This window comes from Lissotriton helveticus, chromosome 10 (genome assembly GCF_964261635.1).
Source record: "Lissotriton helveticus chromosome 10, aLisHel1.1, whole genome shotgun sequence".
Lineage (NCBI taxonomy): Eukaryota > Metazoa > Chordata > Amphibia > Caudata > Salamandridae > Lissotriton > Lissotriton helveticus.
The window spans coordinates 257370407-257391451 of record NC_136071.1 but is presented as its reverse complement, the minus strand read 5'-3'; the positions used below and the strand labels follow the sequence as shown (position 1 = coordinate 257391451).

The following is a 21045-nucleotide window of genomic DNA, read 5'->3' as shown; positions in this document are numbered from 1 at the left end:
TGCGGTCGGAACATAAACTGCTTGGTCATTCCGACTCGGTTCCGACTGGCTCGCGGAGTATTCCTATCGCTCTATGGAGGGCATTCTCGCCGTCAGGATTACGATGTCGGTTTCCAACAACCTTTCCACATCAGCCTTTCCAACACAGAAGGGCTGTCGGGAAGTGACTTTGGGGCCCTCTAAATCCGGCAGCCTACGGTTGTAGGCCGAGGACGTACCTATGGTACCCCCCCCCCTGTAAAACCCTGCATTGTGTTTCTGATAGATACATCTGCCAGTGGATTCTTCACCTTGTGAATATCCCCTGCGCAGCAGCCAATCGGAAACTTTTGTAGCTCTCCACGCCGGCGAGGTCATGGGTGACGTCACAGAGGGTACGACTCCGCTCGTGACCCCGTTGACGTCACTGGATCCATAATAGGGCCTCGTCGGCGTGATGACGTCGGTTTCCTTTTTTCCGCGCCGTCGACGTCAACGGTTTCTTGGGACTCTCTGTAGTAACATTGTTATTATAGTTGTTCTTGTCTGTTTTTCTCGTTTCCTTTCAAAGATGTCTGGGAGAAAATCTGGTTTCAAGCCCTGCAGGGAGTGCGGGAAGCAGATGTCCATCACTGACCCGCACGAGGATTGCGTATGGTGCTTGTCTTTCGATCACGACGTCGATGGATGTGCGTGTTGCAGGAAGATGACCTCTAAGGCATTAAAGGAAAGGGAAGCGAAGTTATTTATTGCCAAGATGAAGAAGAGTAAGAAGACGAGTAAAAGGAGATCGAGGTTGAGGTCGAGATCTCGTTCCGAATGCAGGTCGGGTTCGAAGTCGGCGTCGGGACACTCGAAGTCGAAGAGACATAAGAGAGAGAAGCACTCTTGGAGGCGTCACTCTGATAAGGAACTGCCGCCGAAGTCATCTTCTCCTCAACGACGCAGTAGTGAGGTCGATCCATTCTCATTCAAATCCGATCTCGCCAGAGAAGGAAGTGTCTCCTGAAGTCGAAGTCTCTCGATCACCGACGCTGGCTCCTTCGGATTCGGTCCATTCTTCTGATCCGGGTGAAGCCGAGCCAGAGCAAGAAGATCAGGAGCAGCCTGAAGAGGTTCCTTTGTCGGTGCCTACGGTCCCGAATCCAGGTACACCGGCTTCAGAGCCGGCGCAGGGAAATTAGCCCCCTTTCCCGGCTCCAGGCCAAGACCCATCACACAATATCTTAACGCTATGTATGGTGTCTTCGCAAGGGCTATGTACCCCTCAGGTGCGCCTGTGGGCCCCATGGCTCCTTTTGCCTACAATTTGGGTGTCCCTCAGGCATATGCCCAGGCTCCATTTATGCCCTTTCTTCCAGCGACGCCGTCCTGGAATTTTCCGGCACCGAGGGCTCCGGCGGCGTACCGAGAATCTCCGGCGCCGTACCGAGAATCTCCGGCACCGCCTGTTCGTCCTCGTTCAGCGCTGGTGGCGCCGTCGGATCCGCGTTCGACGCCGGTCCCGAATCCGATGGAGTCGGTTGTGGATCCATCGACTCCAGTCCCGAGGATCCGCTCCAGGAGGGAGGCCCAAAGAGTTGTGGAAGAGGCACGCTATCAGAAGGACATGGAGGAAGGTGAACTTCCTGATTCTGAGGACTATTTTGCAGAATTTAAAGATGCAAGTGGTCTTGATGTTTCCCCAGAGTGGGATTTTTCTCCTGGTTCAGATGCTCCTTCGAAGGAGGTAGCCCCATATCACACAGTTGTGAGAAAGGCTGCCTAATTATTGGACATTAATCTTCCTTCCACCGAATTTAAGTCCAATCTATTGACTGAAGTGTTGCATTCTCCATACTCTGTGACTGAGCCTTTGTTACCGTTTAATGAGGCTATTCTGGAGCCGGTGTTGGAGGTTTGGAAGAAGCCTTTGTCTGCACCTGCAGTCTCCAGGTCTGTGGCACGGAGATATAGGGTGGCACCGGAGGATCCAGAATTTTTGTCAGCTCACCCTTCACCTGAGAGCCTTGTAGTTCAGGCGGCTTGCTCAAAGAGGTCTTCAGGAGCTTTCCCACAGGTTCCAGCTGACAAGGAGTCAAAACGGATTGACCAGTCTGCTAAGAAGGTGTTCTCATCAACGAGCATGGCACTGAAATCATCAAATGTAACTTGGCTGATGGGAAGGTATAGCCATGCCTTGATGGATTCCTCTAAACAGTTGCTGCCAAAACTGTCTGATGAAGACAGGAAGAACTTTCAGGAGGTTTTGGATGATACCCAGGCTGCTGCGTGCCAGGTCATTCAAAGTGGCCTGGATACTGCTGACTCGGTGGCTAGAATTATGGGCTCTGCAGTGGCTACGTGAAGGGGAGCTTGGTTGAAGTCTTCAGACTTTTCTCAGGATGTGCAGGCTACTTTGTTGGACTTACCATTTGATGGTACGGGTCTGTTTGGCAAGAAGGCTGATGCCGCACGTGAAAGATTTAAAGATAGTAAGGCCACGGCAAGATCACTTGGCTTGCAGACCCAATCCAGAGGATCCTTTCGTAGATACAGAGGATTCGGGAAGTCTTCCTTTCGTTCGCAAGGGCAGCCTCATCAGCAGCAACAGCAACAGCAACAAAATACGCTGTATAAATCTTATAGAGGAAGAAACAGAGGTCGTCCACGAGGTTGTCAACCCTCCTCCTCCTCTTCCTCTACCTCTCCTCCTATCGCCGCAGCAAAGCAGCCCTAGATTCCCCATTCCCAGTCATGTTGGTCCTGTGGGGGTCGGCTTACCCATTTTCTGCGGGATTGGGAATCGGTCACTACAGACCAATGGGTTCTCAATCTTGTGGCAAATGGGTAGGCTCTTCCCTTCAGGGAATTCCCTCCAACTTACCCTCCTTGTCAAGGGGCTTGCTCAGAGGAACATCTCTGTCTCCTTCAGGAGGAGGTTCTGACCTTGTTAAAGAAAGGCGCGATAGAGGTGGTTCCAGAGTAGGAAAGGGGTCAGGGATGCTACTCCCGGTATTTCCTGATTCCCAAGAAGGATGGCAGGCTTCGCTCAATCCTGGATCTCAGGATCTTGAATCTTTATCTGAAACAAGAAAAGTTCAAGATGCTTACCCTTGCGCAGGTTCTTCAGGCGCTGCTGGAAGAAGACTGGATGGTGTCGCTTGACTTGCAGGACGCGTATTTTCATATCCCGATCCTGGAGTCACACAGGAAGTATCTCCGTTTCACGGTGGGGTCGCAACATTATCAGTTTGCGGTCCTTCCGTTTGGAATTACTACTGCACCTCGAGTTTTTACCAAGGTGATGGCAGTGGTGGCAGCCCATCTCAGGAGGGCGGGGATTCCTGTATTCCCCTATCTGGACGACTGGCTGATCAAAGCAGAGTCTCCAGAGAAGGTGCTCCATCATCTGCAAGAGACAACTCAGTTGTTGTACAGGTTGGGTTTTTCGATAAATGTACCCAAGTCTCACCTGGTGCCCTCACAGCGCAACCTATTTGTAGGGGCAGTACTGGACACTACTGTTTGTCGAGCATTCCCTCCACCTCAAAGGATTCTCGACATTCAGGAAATGAATCCTTTGTTTTACAATGGAGCGGTCGTTCCTGTCCTGAAGGTCCTTCGCCTGCTCGGTCTGTTTGCTTACTGTATTCTGCTGGTCAACCATGCACGCTGGCACATGAGGGCGCTCCAGTGGTGCCTCCGCAGGCAGTGGTATCAGCACAACGGAGATCTCAGGGAGTCTGTGAAGATCTCCAGAGAAACTGCAGCGGATCTGTCTTGGTGGAGCGTGGAGGGCAATCTGACTCAAGGAAAGCCCTTTCATCTGCCTCCATCGGTTGCCACAGTGATAACGGATGCCTCCACTCTAGGGTGGGGTGCTCATCTGGGGGATCTGGAGATCAAGGGTCTTTGGTCTCCAGAGGAAAGGTTGCTTCACATCAACCTTCTAGAATTGAGGGCGATTCGTTTAGCACTCAAGGCCTTCCTCCCTTCCCTTCGCGGTCAGTCGGTTCAGTTCCTGACGGACAACCCGACCGCGATGTGGTATGTCAACAAGCAGGGAGGAGTGGAGTCGCATCTTCTCTGCAGAGAAGCTCTGCGTCTCTGGTCCTGAGTTCAGGACCACCAGATTTGTCTGATGGCAAATCATCTGACTGGAGTTCTGAACGTTCGTGCAGACAGTCTCAGTCGGCAGTTCTCAGCCGACCACGAGTGGAGGCTTCACCCAGAGGTGGTTCGTCACGTCTTCCGGACGTGGGGATCTCCTCAGGTGGACCTCTTCGCCACTCACGAGAATGCTCACTGACTGTCATTCTGCAGTCTCCAGTATCCATTGCAGGGAGCTTTGGGGGACGTGTTTCAGTTGAGTTGGGACTCACGGCTCCTTTACGCGTTTCCTCCCATACCCCTGATTCCTCGGGTTCTGAGGAAGATTCGTCAAGACCAGGCTCAAGTTATTTTGATCACCCCGGATTGGCCAAGAAGGGTGTGGTACACAGATCTTCTCCACCTCTCCTCGTGCCTGCCGCTCTGTCTCCCTCTCAGGGCAGATCTCCTCTCTCAGATGGACGGGCAGGTACTACACCCCCACCTCCAGACCTTACACCTTTATGCCTGGAGATTGAACGGGGCAACCTGAATTCTTTTTCTCTCCCAACTGATGTGGTGGATGTAATTCTTTTGGCCAGGCGTCTTTCCACCAAGTCAATCTATTCCTATAGGTGGTCCAAATTTGTTTCCTGGTGTGGAGAGAAATCTATTGACCCCTTAAGAGCTCGTTTGTCTAACATACTTCAGTTTGCTCTTTCTTTGGCCCAGCAGGGTTTTGCTGTGGCGACTGTAAATGGTTATTTATCGGCCTTGTCGGCTTTCCTTTGTTTGCCGGACCAGCCCTCTTTATTTAAGTCACCTATTGTATTACGTTTATAAAAGGTCTTACCAACAAATTCCCTCCAACTCCATTTATTGTGCCTCAATGGGACTTGAATCTTGTCTTGACCTACTTGATGGGTTCACCCTTTGAACCTTTACACAAGTGTCTCATGAGACTTCTGTCTTTTAAGACTGTTTTTCTTGTAGCAATTACCTCTGCAAGGAGGGTAAGTGAGCTTCAGGCTTTTAGTTAGAAACCCCCATTCCTGACCATTCATGCTGAGAGAATGGTTCTTAGGACCAGGGCTGCTTTTCTGCCTAAGGTGGTAACTCTCTTCCATCTGGGGCAGTCAATTACCCTCCCTACCTTTTATCCTCCCCCTCACCCTTCCAAGGAGGAGGAGCGGCTGCACCGCCTAGACCCTAAGAGGGCGGTGAGTTTCTACCTCCATAGGACTGAAGACTATCGTGTGGACGACCAGCTTTTTGTTGGATTTGCTGGCTGTAAGAAAGGAAAAGCGGTGCACAAGCGCAAGCTATTGAGATGGATTATCCTGTGTATAAAGATCTGCTACGCCCTGGCTGGTAAGGAACCTCCAGAGGGTATAAGGGCTCATTCTACTAGAGCAAAGTCTTCAACATCTGCTTTGGCTAGAGGTGTGCCTGTAGAGGATATTTGTAGAGCCGCAACTTGGGCCTCCCTCCACACTTTTGCAAAGCATTACTGCTTGGATACTGAGGTGAGGAGGGACGGCCACTTTGCACTCTCTGTCCTCCATTTTTTAAATGAGGCCTGGAAGGAAAAAAGTTTAAACTAAACATGTCATATGTAAAATATGCAAAAAGGATTCAGCAGGGGCAGCAGGAATAAGCAATACAATATGCGTACCACTGGGATGTGGCGACATTTGAAGGGTACACACCTTCAAAGCCTTGCTCTGGCTGAATTAGCCTGTGCTACAGAACTTGATAACTAATCAGGGGCACCCACATCTTTTTAACCTGATGACACTGTGCCTGCCCAGGTACTCACCGTTCAAGCAGATAGCATCTCTGCTTCTCTGAACAAAGCCCTTTTTTGCTGCTTATGCAAGCTGGGCACTTTTTCTTTTTAGACACGCAGGGCTGCATGGGACACTCTTGTCTGGGATCATAAGTGCCCACCTAGGCAGCAGTTTTTTTTACAATTCTTTTCCTATTTTTTTTCTCTTTTATTTTAATAATAGTTTTTTTTGGTTTACTTCCAATTTCTTGTTTTATTGAACCTTTTTTAGAAAAATACAAAAAAGTAAAAAATATTTAAAAGCACAAAATATACAGTTGTTAAAAAATCTTAATTAAAAAATCTCTTTTCTGAGCTACCCTATACTTTCATTATGAATGTTGTTTGTGCGGTTCCCTTTTTTGATGCTTGATGACCCTCGCGAGACACTTGCGAGAGCCATGATACTCTCATACATAGCGATGTTGACTGTCCTGGACCTCTCACGAGAGCGTACTTTTATAGTGGAATTTGCTTTTTCACTTAACATATCCTGTTGTAATAAATTATAATTTATGTGCATCAGATTTTTTGCTACCGCCTTTTTTACACAATCCCTTGAGACTCTTGCGAGAATGTAAAAATACTTTAAAGGAAGAGTTTACATTTCCCTTCATTACAATGCTTACCTCTAATAATCCCCACTACTAGACAATGGGGAGAGACTGGCCTTTCCACTGAGAACGTGCATGAAGATACCTTTGGGGTAGAGTAGGGTGTAAAAAGACACTGCCTCTCCATCACACCTTTTCCTAGCCTCACTAGTAGGGTGGGAATGGTATTCACCTCACATGTAAGACCTCACTATTTCATACTAGGTATAGCAAGTACTAGTCTCCCCACTGACATCTCTCACCTAGTAATTAGCCATATTTATAAGTTTGTGGGAATGAATTTCCCTGTCCGCTCACAGCCCTCCCTCGCATAATACATTGTCTTCTGTACTAGCACCTATCTCCAGGACATCTTGGATGTACAATATGGTGTAGTGAACCAGTGGCCTCTGTCTTCACACCTCCCCTTATAACAATAGACAGTGATATGCAGTGTTGTATGGAAAGGGACTCATCTCTCTGCTAACACATCTTACCAAGGTAAGAGGTGTCTCTAGTAGGGTTTAAGAGAAATGTAGCTCTCTACTTCTACCTATTCTCATGATGACAGGTATGCATAGTAGACTATGGGTAGAAACTTCCCTGTTTCCTGACACAAGTCTCTTACATGATAACTCTGCGTAGTATAGTTTGTGGAGAGACTGGCCTCTCTACTGTGATGTGACTCTTGGATAATGTTTGTGCAAATGAGGGTGTGACAGTTGATTTACCTTTGTGCTATCACCTCTCCTCAGTATGACTGAAGTACAAATAAAGTGTGGAGTTTATTTTACCTTTATACTCAAAAGTGTGTCTTACGTAACATCTATTTAGACTATGATATGAAAACCCACTGCCATTTGAGGTGGGACATCTCCCCAGAATAACATGTGGAAAGTAGGCTGTGGGTATAAACAGTTCTCTCTTCACATACCTCTCTTCATACTGATGAATGTCCATAGTAGATTATAAAATGGAGTATCCTCTCTGATCAAAATTGTGCCTTGGATAACTCGTGTCCATATTTCATTGTGGAGACATACTTACCTCTGTTTCAAATGCTTCCCAATGGCACACACCACACATAATAGGGTGTGCACAGCAGCTCATAGCAGTGTGTATTCGAGTATAAACATGTAATTACCCTTATTTGCAGGATCCCTCTCTTGCATTACAGTTACCTATATTATAGCATGCAACACCACACAGTTGCATAACAACTAACCATTCTACATTGCAAAATAAATGAGTCCTCTATTACCAACTCTCTGTAGGGTAAAAAAAGAGCATAGTACCAATCATATACATATATATGTGATAGCATATTTACATTCCCTCAACATGCTATTGCCAGTTTACTGAATTTTGCAGTACTATAATAAACTTAAAATGTATAATACATTTTAAGAAAAGTAATCCAAAGTAACTTTAAACTTATTTATTGCCAACAATACAAATTAGCAGCAATACAAAACTACAACTACATTAACAAACAATATAAACAACTATAACATGAAAAAAGCAAACAAGTTTAAAATACATTATAACATTTCTGATGCTCATAAGCACGAAGGAAAAGTAAGCGTGTTTTCTCGGCAATTCCACATTGAAAGACTACCTGAAATGCTTCACCAAACAAGGGTGGTACTTCTTCCTAACTATATGAAGTAAGTGGTTCTTTGTTTGGTGGAGATGTGCCCATATTCCTTGGCATCAAGAACGCCTCACCAAAATCAGCGGGAAAGGCGCTGGGTGGTCTCTTGTTAAGCTGTCCATCATCCTGTCAAAAGACGGGAAGAACTTTGCATACTTCTAAAGTGGGCATGGCCAAACGGGCGAAGCTTCCAAGTGATTTGCTCATTTGAAAACTCGTAGTAATTTAAAGGGAGAACAATGGACTCTGCTCTCACCCGGCAATTACTAGAAAGGACTCTCTTTTTATAGTCACTACAGATTGTGCTCCAATAGATCGATGATGCATTCACCTCCACAAAGCATTTCAGGTAATCTTTCAATGTCAAATTGCAAAGAAAACAGACTTACTTTTCCTTCGTCAAGCCCAAGAGGCCATGATCAAATGTCCTTTAGAGAAGTGTAGCTTCAATTTTGGGGAACCTGCTATGTTGATATGTTTAAGTGCTTCCCGTTGAGGTTTAGTTTCTGTAAAATGAGCATCAGGGCCACCTGGGCCTGGCCAAAACTTAATGGGGAGGGGTGCCATGTGGCCCCTCTCCCCCGGGCTCATATCAGCCCAAGGTACCCCTTCCCTCGGGGCCTGGCCAAAATTTATTGGGGGTGGGGGACCATGCATCCCCCTTCCTCGGGCCGATTCTGGCCCCAGGGACCCCATTCCCCTGGGGCCCAGCCTAAATTCAGTGGGGGAGCAAGGCCAGGTGGACCTTCTCCTGGACTGATTTCGGCCCGGGACCTTATCCCCTGGGGCTCGGTCTGTTACTCCTGGGTGCCCTGGGGTCCATCTAGGACACTCAATGACAACTGTTGGGGACCGTGGGGAGCCCCATGCCCCCAAGGTCCCTGCCGGCTCCCTGCCTCCAGCAAGAGTCTGCATTTCTCCCACACGTAGGTAGCAGCCAAAAATGCACCTGCCTGCATGTGGATGCAATTCTTTCATTTTGACAGTGTGCAGGGAAACAGATGAAAACTCTACTCCCAGCGGGAGGAGTTCGGCAGCTCCTGCTTGCTAGGAGTTGAAACACTGTTTGCTCTCACAAACAGTATTTTCTCGGGGTGGGTGCCCCTGGACATACGTAGCCGGCCCTGGGGAGTGGCGTTCCCCAGGTCCACAATTGGCTCCAGCAGGGGGTCACGCGGTGGCCCTTTTTTGCTTTGCATGGGCTAGCCACAGGGAGGTGGTGGTCCCTGTGTCTGTATATAGCCCTCCCACTTCTAGTTTAATTACTGGCCCTGGGGTGGCGGCAGTCTCTGGGGACCGGGGGGCGGGGGTGTCCGCATGGCTTCCCAATGAAAAAATTTACACCCCAGGGAGGTGATGGTCCCCAGAGCATATTAAATCCCCAAGAAGGGGGGTCTGCGCAACCCCTAATCTTCATTAAATTTAGCCCCGGGGGGCTGGTGGTCCCCAGGGCTCAATAAGCCCAATGGAAGGGGTCCACGAGGTGCTCCGCATCTTATAATTAAAAAATGGTCCCCAGGTCTAAGAAGAGCCTTAGGAGGGAGCCCTGTGAGCCCCCTCTTTTTTTCTATGCCCACATGACCCTGGGACTTGGCACCACTGGGGGCTATACTGTAAAGAAGCTTGGGAGAGTGTGCTTGGGTTGTGTTTGTTTTTTTGCCAAGAATTTACAAATCCATTCTGATTTTCACTGCAAAATTTTAAAAAAATGCTTTTTGTCCCTGGCAGGGTCCCTGGGGACACCAGCACCAGGGCTAGGGAGACAGGGTATTCCTACCCTGCCTGCTTCCCTTTTTTTAGGTTGTTGTTTGCGATTCTGCTGATTCCGAGTCTTAAGATGGCTGCCAACACTTCCTCGTTGAAGTGTTGGCTGCCAATAAGCTCTCTGCAGGAGATCAGGAGTATTTGTGGAGGGGTCGCATCCCTATATATACAAATGTGTTTTTCTTTTAATACCTCTAAAACTACTAAACATATTTACACCAGATAACAAAAAAAGGGCTCTTTCTTGATCAAGAGCTACCTTTCTGCCAAATTTGGTGTAATTTCATCCAGCGGATCGGGCTGTAGTTGTGTTCAAAATTCCTATGAGAATTAACACGGAAAATGCACTTTTTTCATCCACCCCCCTTTTTCTCGGCCCCTGCTTTACAGATCACCCTGAAAGTTTCCGTGCCAAATAAGACCCACTGGCACATTTGTTTTGGAAAAGTTTGTGAAGATTCATCAACTGGTACCAAAGATATAGGCAAGTCAAAAAACGATTTTCTTATGGAAACTAGGTCTTAACTATAACTAGGAGATATATATATATATATATATATATATATATATATATATATATATATATATATATATATATATATATATATATATATATATATATATATATATATATATATATATATATATATATATATATAAACACACCATCCCACTCCTGCGAGGAAGAAGGCACGTACTCGAGGAAGTTTTGCATATGGCCTTCTTTATTTTCTGGGTCCCACTCGACCTCAAAGTAAAAAGAGACGCGTTTCGGCTTCACTGAAGCAATTGTCAATCAAATTGCCGCCATACATCTGGAAGTATATATAGCCCTTCCTCCCTCATAGACATTAAAGAAATACTGCTTTGAATAGCTATTCTCATTGAAATCATAAACGAGCGTCGGAAAAGGTCTAAAGACAGTAATAACACATCATAATACAGTGAGTATTGAGCGCTAATATATATATATATATATATATATATATATTTTCACTGAAAAAAACATAGGTTATAGACCATATATAGTTAGAAATTAGCATTTACAAAACCTTATTTTACTCACACAAAACCATTGAAATTCGCATATATAGTTAGTTGCACTAACTATATATCGCGCACCCGCAATCCACTGCTGATCATGTCACATATTACATCATTCATGACATGGTCAGTGACATCACTGATGACATCACTGATGACATCTCAAATGACATCACTGATGACATCACTGATGACATCTCAAATGACATCACTGATGACATCACTGATGACATCTCAAATGACATCACTGATGACATCACTGATGACATCACTGATGACATCACTGATGACATCTCAAATGACATCACTGATGACATCACTGATGACATCTCAAATGACATCACTGATGACATCACTGATGACATCTCATTTGACATTACTGATCACATCATTGATGACATCATTCATGTGATAATACGATGAACCTCTTCAGACTCTAATATAACCTTAGATACACTCAGTGTAAACAGACACTCACAGACTGTCTCTCATCCATGGAGTTACTCACACACCTAGTCAGTCATGCAAAGAATCAATCACACCTCCATTTCCTCAACTATACAGTTATACACATCTTACTTATTCAAACATATACTAACACATATTTACTCTCTTATACAATCCCTGATACAAGTTCACAATGATCCATACAGCCACTCACACATTCACAGGCTCTTATGCACAGTTATTTATATATGTCAACTCTCACATGTACTGTGTTTTACATATGTACTTACTTTGACATGTAGCACTGAGATATCCATTCACTCACCAATACACTCATGCACACAGTCAACCGCCCATACAGCTGTTTCCACATGCACTTTTGAACCCATACATCTAGTGAATCAACTGCTCACACATCTATGCACAGAGTCATACACCTCCCAGCCACCCACACACACACTCAGTCTCCCATACAAATACTTGGGCAACCAATCAATAACCCATATAGTTACTCATATAGCTACTGATCAACACATGCAGCAGTTTACAGAACAACAGACATAATGATGCACAAATTAAGACAGTTTAGTCACTAACCCATGCACTCAGTGAGACACATTTAATCACTCACTCCTACAGTCAGTCATGCACCTACTAAATCCTTCATCCAGACACTTATACATCCACTCATTCTTCAATATGTAAGACATATTTTAACTTTACAGAAACATACAGTCACTGGATGTTGTCATCAGTGATGTCATCAGTGATGTCATTTGAGATGTCATCAGTGATGTCATCAGTGATGTCACTGACCATGTCATGAATGATGTAATATGTGACATGATCAGCAGTGGATTGCGGGTGCGCGATATATAGTTAGTGCAACTAACTATAGATGCGAATTTCAATGGTTTTGTGTGAGTAAAATAAGGTTTTGTAAATGCTAATTCCTAACTATATATGGTCTATAACCTATGTTTTTTTCAGTGAATTTTCAAGGTTTTGTAAATGCTAATTCCTAACTATATATGGTCTATAACCTATGGTTTTTTCAGTGAATTTCAATGTTTTTTTAATAGCAAATATCAAAAGCTGTAAAATGTATTCTTCTTTTAAAGGAAAAATATATTTTATATGTATTTAATATAATTTTTTTATGTACATTTTTTGAGGGAACGAATTTATCAACTATCATGCTGAAGAAGAGTGTGGGGAAAAAAACCCAAAGAGGAGGACTAAGAGGAAAGAACAATCAGTTCAAAAATACAATTGCTTTAAAGCATGAAGTGCTTTTCCACACATTTACATTTAAATAACCCATATTAGAACATACAAAATATCTACAGAGGAGACGGTGTACATTGAATTTTAGACTCTTCATTGGTACCTACATGTTGGTACTTTACATCACCCACACAACACAACAGCTCTATTCAGAGCTACCCTACCTCAAAGCACTCTAAAATATTATTTTAATATTTCCCTTGGTTTTCCCCTTGTTACGCTTTCCGGAACGCTACCCGGTGCGCGGACCGGGCGCTAACCGTGCGAAAATTTGAAAAAAAAAGTGGTTTTTTTTACATATATGGGCCTCCTCAGCCACCCTCAGAAAACCTAGGGGGTCAGGATATGTCTCCCGTGCCCCCTTATACCCATTCCCAACATTGTTTATCCTCCATCTTGTGACTAAATTCGTCCGAAACACAAGATGGCGGACTCCCGTTACACTACCGGTGAGCTACCCGGTTCGCGTACCGGGTAGCGCTTCCATCGCGAATAATCGAAAAAAAATGTATTTAATTTTTTTGCCCCGCGGGGCCCTTTAATAGCCCCCACATCAATCCTAGGGGGTCTAGAGGGGTCTACCTTGCCTCCTTTCATTCATTTCCCCCTTCGTTTATTTCCACCTCTTGTCTCTCGATCCTACCGAGAGACAAGATGGCGGCCGCTCCGGACTGTTTAGAATGTTGACAGTCACCGGAGAGCCAATCCGCTTCTCCTCGCGAAGTTCCGTTACGCGTCTGGTACGCGAACCGGGGCGCTAACCGGGACGCTGTCACAGATATATATATTTTTTTGAACGTTAATTTCTCAAAATCCACTGGAGCACATATCTTGAGACCTAGCAAAGGCACATCGGGCAAACAGTCTCTACAATTTTGGCAAGTTTCATAGAAATCCATTCAGCCGTTCGAGCTAAAAGTGAGTCCAACCGCCCTATGGAAAACTCAATGTTAAAAACACGTTTTGGGACCCCCCTTTTTTCTCGGCCCCCGCTTGACGAAACCCCCCCAAACTTTCAGGGGACGCTAAGAAACAAAATGTGCCATTTTCCTGACAATTTCAGCCAATTCCGTCCATCAACGACAAAGTTATTCAACATAGAATTTTCAGAAATCCCTATTCAAAAAAATCCTAACTATATATACCTACTGGCGACCGCCAGTAGGTAATATATATATATATATATATATATAAATATATATATAACATTTCTATGGCAAAATGAAACCCATCATTTTGTTCCTTTTCAAATTAAATGTATTAAGTGTTACCACTTTATTCCACTCAAGATGACTTCAGGTGTGCCATACTTTTGTCATAAGTAAGACTGTTAGCGTTCTAGTTGTTCTTTAGAACACTCTGGGACATTCTGTCATTGGGCTATAGTTGGGCTACATCTGGCTGATATTTGGGCTACATTTGGGCTCTTTTGTCTCTGGTGGCCATCTTGGGAGACTGCATATCAGAATTTTTTTAATGAAATATAAGAGGATTTGAGAAGTCACTCAAAATGTGCCCTAATTTTTCTTTCTTCAGCACTAATCATAATTTCTATGGCAAAATGAACCCCCTCATTTTGTTCCTTTGCAAATTAAATGTTTTAAGTGTTAACACTTTATTCCAATCAAGATGACTTTAGGTGTGCCATACTTTTGTCATAAGTAAGACTGTTAGCGCTCTAGTTGTTCTTTAGAACACTCTGGGACATTCTGTCACTGGGCTATAGTTGGGCTACATCTGGCTGATATTTGGGCTACATTTGTTTTTTTTGTCTCTGGTGGCCATCTTTGGGCTACATTGGGCTACATTTGGGCTCTAACATATATATAGCCCAATGTAGCCTAATATATATTTTTCAAAGTTAATTTTCGTAAAAACCACTGGAGCATATATCTTGAGACATAGCAAAGGCACATCGGGCTACCAGTCCCTACAATTTTGCCAAGTTTTGTGGAAATCAAGTTCAAGTTCAAGTTCAGGTATTTGTATAGCGCACTACTCACCCAGAGGGTCTCAAGGCGCTTTGGGGAGGGGGTTCATTATTTGTCGAATAGCCAGGTTTTAAGTTCTTTTCTGAAGGAGATGTGGTTTTGAGTAAGGCGGAGGTGAGTGGGGAGTGAGTTCCAGGTCTTGGCAGCAAGGAAGGAGAAGGATCTGCCACCCATGGTGGATTTTCGGATGCGCGGGACAGCGGCGAGGGCTTGATTGGACGATCTTAGTTGGCTGTTGGGTTTGTAGAAGGACAGTCGAGTGTTGAGGCATTCGGGTCCTAGATTGTAGAGGGCCTTGTGTGCGTGGGTGAGAAGGCGGAATGTAATTCTTTTGTTGACGGGAAGCCAGTGGAGGTCTTTTAGGTGTCCGGTGATGTGATCTTGGCGAGGGATGTCCAATATGAGTCTCGCTGATGCGTTTTGGATGCGTTGGAGTTTTTTCTGTAATTTTGTTGTGATTCCGGCGTATAGTGTGTTACCATAATCCAGGCGACTCGTGACCAGTGCGTGGGTGACAGTCTTTCTTGTCTCGAGGGGGATCCAACGGAAGATCTTTTTGAGAATGCGAAGTACTTTGAAGCAGGAGGATGAGACTGCGTTGACTTGTCTCGACATCGAGAGAGAGGAGTCTAGGATGAAGCCAAGGTTACGTGTATGGTCTGTGGGTGTGGGTGCTGTGCCCAGAGCGGAAGGCCACCAAGAGTCGTCCAAGGCAGAGGGGGAAGATCCTAGGATGAGCACCTCCGTTTTGTCTGAGTTGAGTTTTAGGCGGCTATGTTTCATCCATTCGGCTACTTCTTTCATGCCTTCGTGAAGATTGGTTTTGGCGGTGTTAGGGTCTTTGGTGAGGGAAAGGATTAGCTGGGTGTCGTCGGCGTAAGAAATGATGTTAAGGTTGTGTAGACGCGCGATGGAGGCGAGTGGACTCATGTAAACGTTGAAGAGGGTGGGACTGAGTGACGATCCTTGTGGTACGCCACAGATGACTTCAGTGGCCTCAGAGTTGAATGGGGGAAGTCGGACTCTTTGAGTTCTTCCAGCGAGGAATGAGGTGATCCAGTCCAAGGCTTTTCCTTGTATTCCGATGTTGCTGAGGCGTTGTATAAGGGTGCTGTGACAGACTGTGTCGAAAGCGGCGGAGAGGTCGAGTAGAATGAGGGCCACTGTTTCACCGTTGTCCAGTAGTGTTCGGATGTCGTCAGTCGCTGCAATGAGGGCGGTTTCGGTGCTTGGTTTGGCTCGGAACCCGGATTGAGATGGATCGAGGGAGTTGTTGGATTCAAGGAAGGCGGCGAGCTGGTTGTTGACTGCTTTCTCGATGACTTTGGCCGGGAATGGGAGGAGGGATATGGGTCGGTAGTTTTTAAGTTCAGAGGGGTCTGCTGTGGGTTTCTTCAGAAGGGCGCTGAGTTCGGCGTGTTTCCAGCTATCTGGAAAGGTGGCAGAGTTGAATGAACAGTTGATGACATCACGGAGATGGGGTGCGATGATGGAGTCCGCTTTGTTGAAGATGTAGTGGGGGCAGGGGTCAGTAGGCGAGCCAGAGTGGATGGAGTTCATTAGGCGGATGGTGTCTTCAGTGGTGATTGGGTTCCAGGTGGTAAGGTTGTTAGTTGTCGGAGTAGGATGTGAGGGGGGTGGGGAGGGTTGAGCGCCGGGAGTATTCTCGAAGCTGTTGTGGATGTCGGCAATTTTGTTGTAGAAGAAGGAGGATAACGCATCGCAGAGGTCTTGGGAGGGAGTGATGTCGTTAGATGCTGCGGTGGGGTTGGTGAATTCTTTGACGATGTTGAAAAGTTCCTTGCTGTTGTGAGTGTTGTTGTCGAGACGATCTTTGAATGCTGATTTCTTGGCGGATCGAATCAGTTGGTGGTGTTTGCGGGTGGCTGCCTTGAGGGTGGACATGTTGTCGGTGGTTGTGTTTTTTCTCCATGTTTTCTCCAGGGTGCGGCATAGCTTCTTGGATTTTTTAAGGTCATCATTAAACCAGGGAGCCTTTTTGCTGGCTGATTTGATCTGGTGTTTTTTCAGGGGTGCTAATTCGTCAGCACTGTGGGTGATCCATTGTTTGAGATTGGTGGCCGCTTTGTTTGGGTCCAATGAGAGGGTGGGAGGGTTTTGGTTGAGTGATGTGAGGAGTTGGTTGGTGGTGATTTTGTTCCAGTTTCTCCGAGGAATAGGTTGTGGGCGGTTGTGGGTCAGGGTGGTTTTGTAGCTGAAGTGAACACAGCTGTGGTCCGTCCAGTGGAGAGCTGTGGTGCGATCGAAGGAGATGTGCTTGCAGGAGGTGAAGATAGGGTCGAGCGTGTGTCCGGCTGCATGGGTGGGGGTGTCGACAAGTTGTTTGAGTCCGAGGTTGGCCAGGTTGTCCAGAAGGGTGGTGGTGTTGCTGTCGTGTTTGTTTTCAAGGTGGTAGTTGAAGTCTCCTAAAAGAATGTAGTTCTCAGAGGCGAGGGCATGTGAGCTGACGAATTCGGTGATGTCATCGCTGAATTGGCTGCGGGTACCTAGAGGCCTGTAGATGAGGGTGCCTCTAAGTGTGGTCCTTGGGTTGGTGTGGATCTGAAAGTGGAGATGTTCGGCGGTTGCAAGATTGTCATCGGAGCTGGTCGTGATTTTGATGGTGTTCTTATGGATGATGGCGATGCCTCCTCCTGTTTGATTGGTGCGGTCTTTACGGGTAATCTTGTAGGCATCCGGTATGGCTATGGCGATGTCGGGTGCTGATGATGTGTTCATCCATGTTTCTGTAAGGAAGGCGATGTCCGGTGACACAGTGTCGAGTAGGTCCCAGAGTTCTGTTGCGTGTCTGTGGACTGAGCGGGTGTTGAGCAGGATGCACTTCAGTCGGGTAGAGTCGGAGCTGTGTGTGGATGAAGTGGATTTGGTTAGGGTCCTGAAGCAGTTGAACTTGCAGGAGAGGCAGGCGAATGGGCCGTGGGTACGTCCTGGGGTTGCTTCGCAGCATTGCGGTGCGCGTCCGGGGTTGAGGGCGAGGAGAGTTGCGGTATCATATGTGACTCTAGTGGGCTGGGTACGGCGGGGGCCAGGGGGTCTAGCGCTGGGCGCGGTCCAGGCGCGGACGGGCGAAGATGGGCTTACCTTTGGCGCACCTTCGGCGCGCATAGGGCGTGCCCGCTGCGCGTGAACGCTGCGCGCTAATGTGTCTGTCATATAAGGATGAAGGAGGAGGGGGAGGGGCGAGGTGGGGTCAGCTGGGAGGCGGGGGCGGGGTGGAGAGAGGGGCTGGGAGGCAGAGCACCAAAATGGAGGCAGCAAATAATCGAACACGAAAAACAACACAAGCAGGGCTATGCAAGAGTAAACAATGTTAGCTTTACAGTCAGCGCTACGATCAAATTCAGTTACAAATCAAATTATGCAAAGTGGGCAGCCAGGAACAGTCAAGCGCTACTATGATAACCAGGCTACAATTACTAATTTAAATGCAAGAGCAGTGAAGCGCTATCCTGATTGCAGCTAGGCTTAAATTCAAATCAGGAGCAGGGAAGCGCTATGATGTCTGTGGATCACAAGCAGTGAAGCGCTACGATACCAATGCAGGGAGCGACCGCTTCTGAGCCAGCCAGGAGGGTCACAGCTCAGGGTCAGGCGGGTCCTTCCGATACTATCCGTGGGAGGTGGGGTCAGCTGGGAGGCGGGGGCGGGGTGGAGAGAGGGGCTGGGAGGCTGGGAAATCCATTCAGCCGTTCGAGCTAAAAGTGAGTCCAACCGCCCTATGGAAAACTCAATGTTAAAAACACGTTTTGGGACCCCCCTTTTTTCTCGGCCCCCGCTTGACGAAACCCCCCCCCCCCAAACTTTCAGGGGACACTCAGAAACAAAATGTGCCATTTTCCTGAAAATGTCAGCCAATTCCGTCCATCAACGCCAAAGTTATTCAACATAGAATTTTCAGAAATCCCTATTCAAAAAAATCCTAACTATATATATCTACTGGCGACCGCCAGTAGGTAATATATATATATATATATATATATATATATATATATATATATATATATATACATATCTACATATACATATACATATGTGTGTGATCAATCTTCCTGTGCAAGCGAAACATGTTACTGAAAATAAACCAATTGCTGGTGTGCAATTCTCTGAGTGATCGCCTTACTTTTGACTTTTTCGCAACAATTTGTCCGGTGCCCTCTGCTGGCACTGGCGATCCTCTGCCGTGGGGAGATGGAAGGAGCACGAACTTCAAGGGATATATATGTACATATGTATGTATATGTATATATATGTTTATATGCATGCACTACACCTCCTAGCCCTTCCTTTCGGCGAGCTTGAAGAAAAACGGACCAACAGGACAAATCCAATGTCAAATGTTTCTTTATTCCTTATTCCTCACTCCTCATCTCATGACGTGTTTCGGGCATCCAGTGCCCATGATCACATAATGGGAATGCAGTACGCCATTTTTTTTAATACTTTTGTTAATGCAACACCACGTGATAATAAACAGTGAAGAAACACTATGATTTGTTGATTCTTTTCAGTTTACACATGCATTCGTCTTATGAAAGTAGCGTAATGCTCATATTCCACACACTTTTGAACATTCCTAGTGTAACACATATATTAAAATATTTAAAAATATATATGCAGGCTCACATTTTAAATACTATGGGGCCCATAAGGATGTCGGGCAGATTGCCCCCGCCAGCCTGGCGGTAGCCACCGCCAGCCTGGCGGAGGCAATCCGCCCAACATCCTCACTCGTTTTCCCCCCGCCATATTAGTATGGCGGGGGGGACCTCGGCGGACGGAAAGACCGTACGCCGCTTTTCCGCCCCGGTCGCCTTGCGGCCGGGGCGGAAAAGGAATAATATGGTGGCGGTGTCTATCAGACACCGCCAGCCATATTACAATGGGTATTTTACAATGCGATGCCGCCACGGAATGGCATGCGGTCTTCACTCTGGGGGTCGAAGGAGGAGTGGGGGCTGCACAGGGGGGTACCTGTGGTACCCCCCCACATTTGCATAAACAAAGTGGCAGGCACCGCGCTGTGCCTGCCGCTTTGTTTATGCAAATGCTAAAATGCATTTCTAGCATTGTGGCAGGCGGTGCTGAGAGCACCTCCCGCCACAATGCTAGAAATGCAGGATGTGCCCGCCACTGTGGCGGGCACATCCTAATGCCCCCCACAGGACGCCCGCCCTTATGGCGGGCGGTCCCAATCCCCGTCAGGATGGCCCGCCATCCTAATGACCCCCTATGTCTTTCAAAAAATAAATACATTAATTTGTATAGTTAGTTAAAACACAATAAATATGTATAAATAATTTAAAATATACACATTATCACATCTTAATAAATATAGATATGAATATCAAACAAATTGTGTGCAAAATACTCAATGAACAACTTTCTGCATAAATGCCAGAATAGCCAGAAGGTTCTTGGCTAATTAATACCCGCAAAATGCAATGATAATGCTGCATTTGAATTTTAAAATTTATAAACTAAATATGTATCTATATGTATCAATATTTGTGAATCTGTGCTCGATTCAAAAGTTTTAAAAAAATGTGCATGCCTATTGTATTTGTTCATAAGTACATACATAAGTACAGAATATTTGAATTCACTGTGTGCTCCTTCAGGGATAGTTACTTGAATTTGTTTTGTGAGTATTCAAGTGTTGTACAGTTCCTTCATAAATTCATATTTATTATTTCAACCTACTTTATAGGATCTGGATAAATATTTTGAAATGCAATAAAAAAGCAAATGCTAAATGAAAATGCCAAGACGGTGAAATCAGAAATGTGTGCATTGTATTAAGAAGAAATCTTTTGAAAAAAATATATAAACAAGGGAAAACATCAAGTGTATGAGAATGTTTTTTGATGCGATTTTATAAAATCCTATTACAAAACTCCTTTAGCTTTAAAATTAAGGTTTTGAAGTTTGCTCATATCTCTCGTACCCCTCCTCTAATCTAAACACTGTTCTATCTAGTAGCAACACAAAACCTCCTAAACTAACTGTTCATTAAAAAGTTACATCAGAATTGCAAATCTATTGTTTTTCACAGAAATTAAAGCAACTGCCTCCACCCTTAAGGCACTGCTGAAAAGTATCCAAAAACAAAAAAAGAAACTATAAATGCACTGTTCGCAGCTGCCTAAACATGCCATAGATCAATTGAAATGGACCTCCATCTCTCCCAAACCAGTAACATCCATCCAACTTACAGCTCGGCTTTGATAAACTCACAGTATTTCTTCTTCAACAGCTTCCAAACGTATATTATTCCCAAATAAGCTGAATAATGAACTGTAGTAAATAGGCAACGTATAAAATTAATTCTTAATAATTTGTTTTTCTAGGTTAAGTGGCAATGTTGTA

General features: G+C 45.6%; 1 protein-coding gene across 2 annotated transcripts in view; it reads left to right on the top strand.

Annotated features, from left to right (window-relative positions):
• Window positions 1-21045, top strand: part of DLEC1 (DLEC1 cilia and flagella associated protein) — a 691969-nt gene that overhangs the window by 199511 nt on the left and 471413 nt on the right. The gene's annotated exons all lie outside the window — the stretch shown is intronic.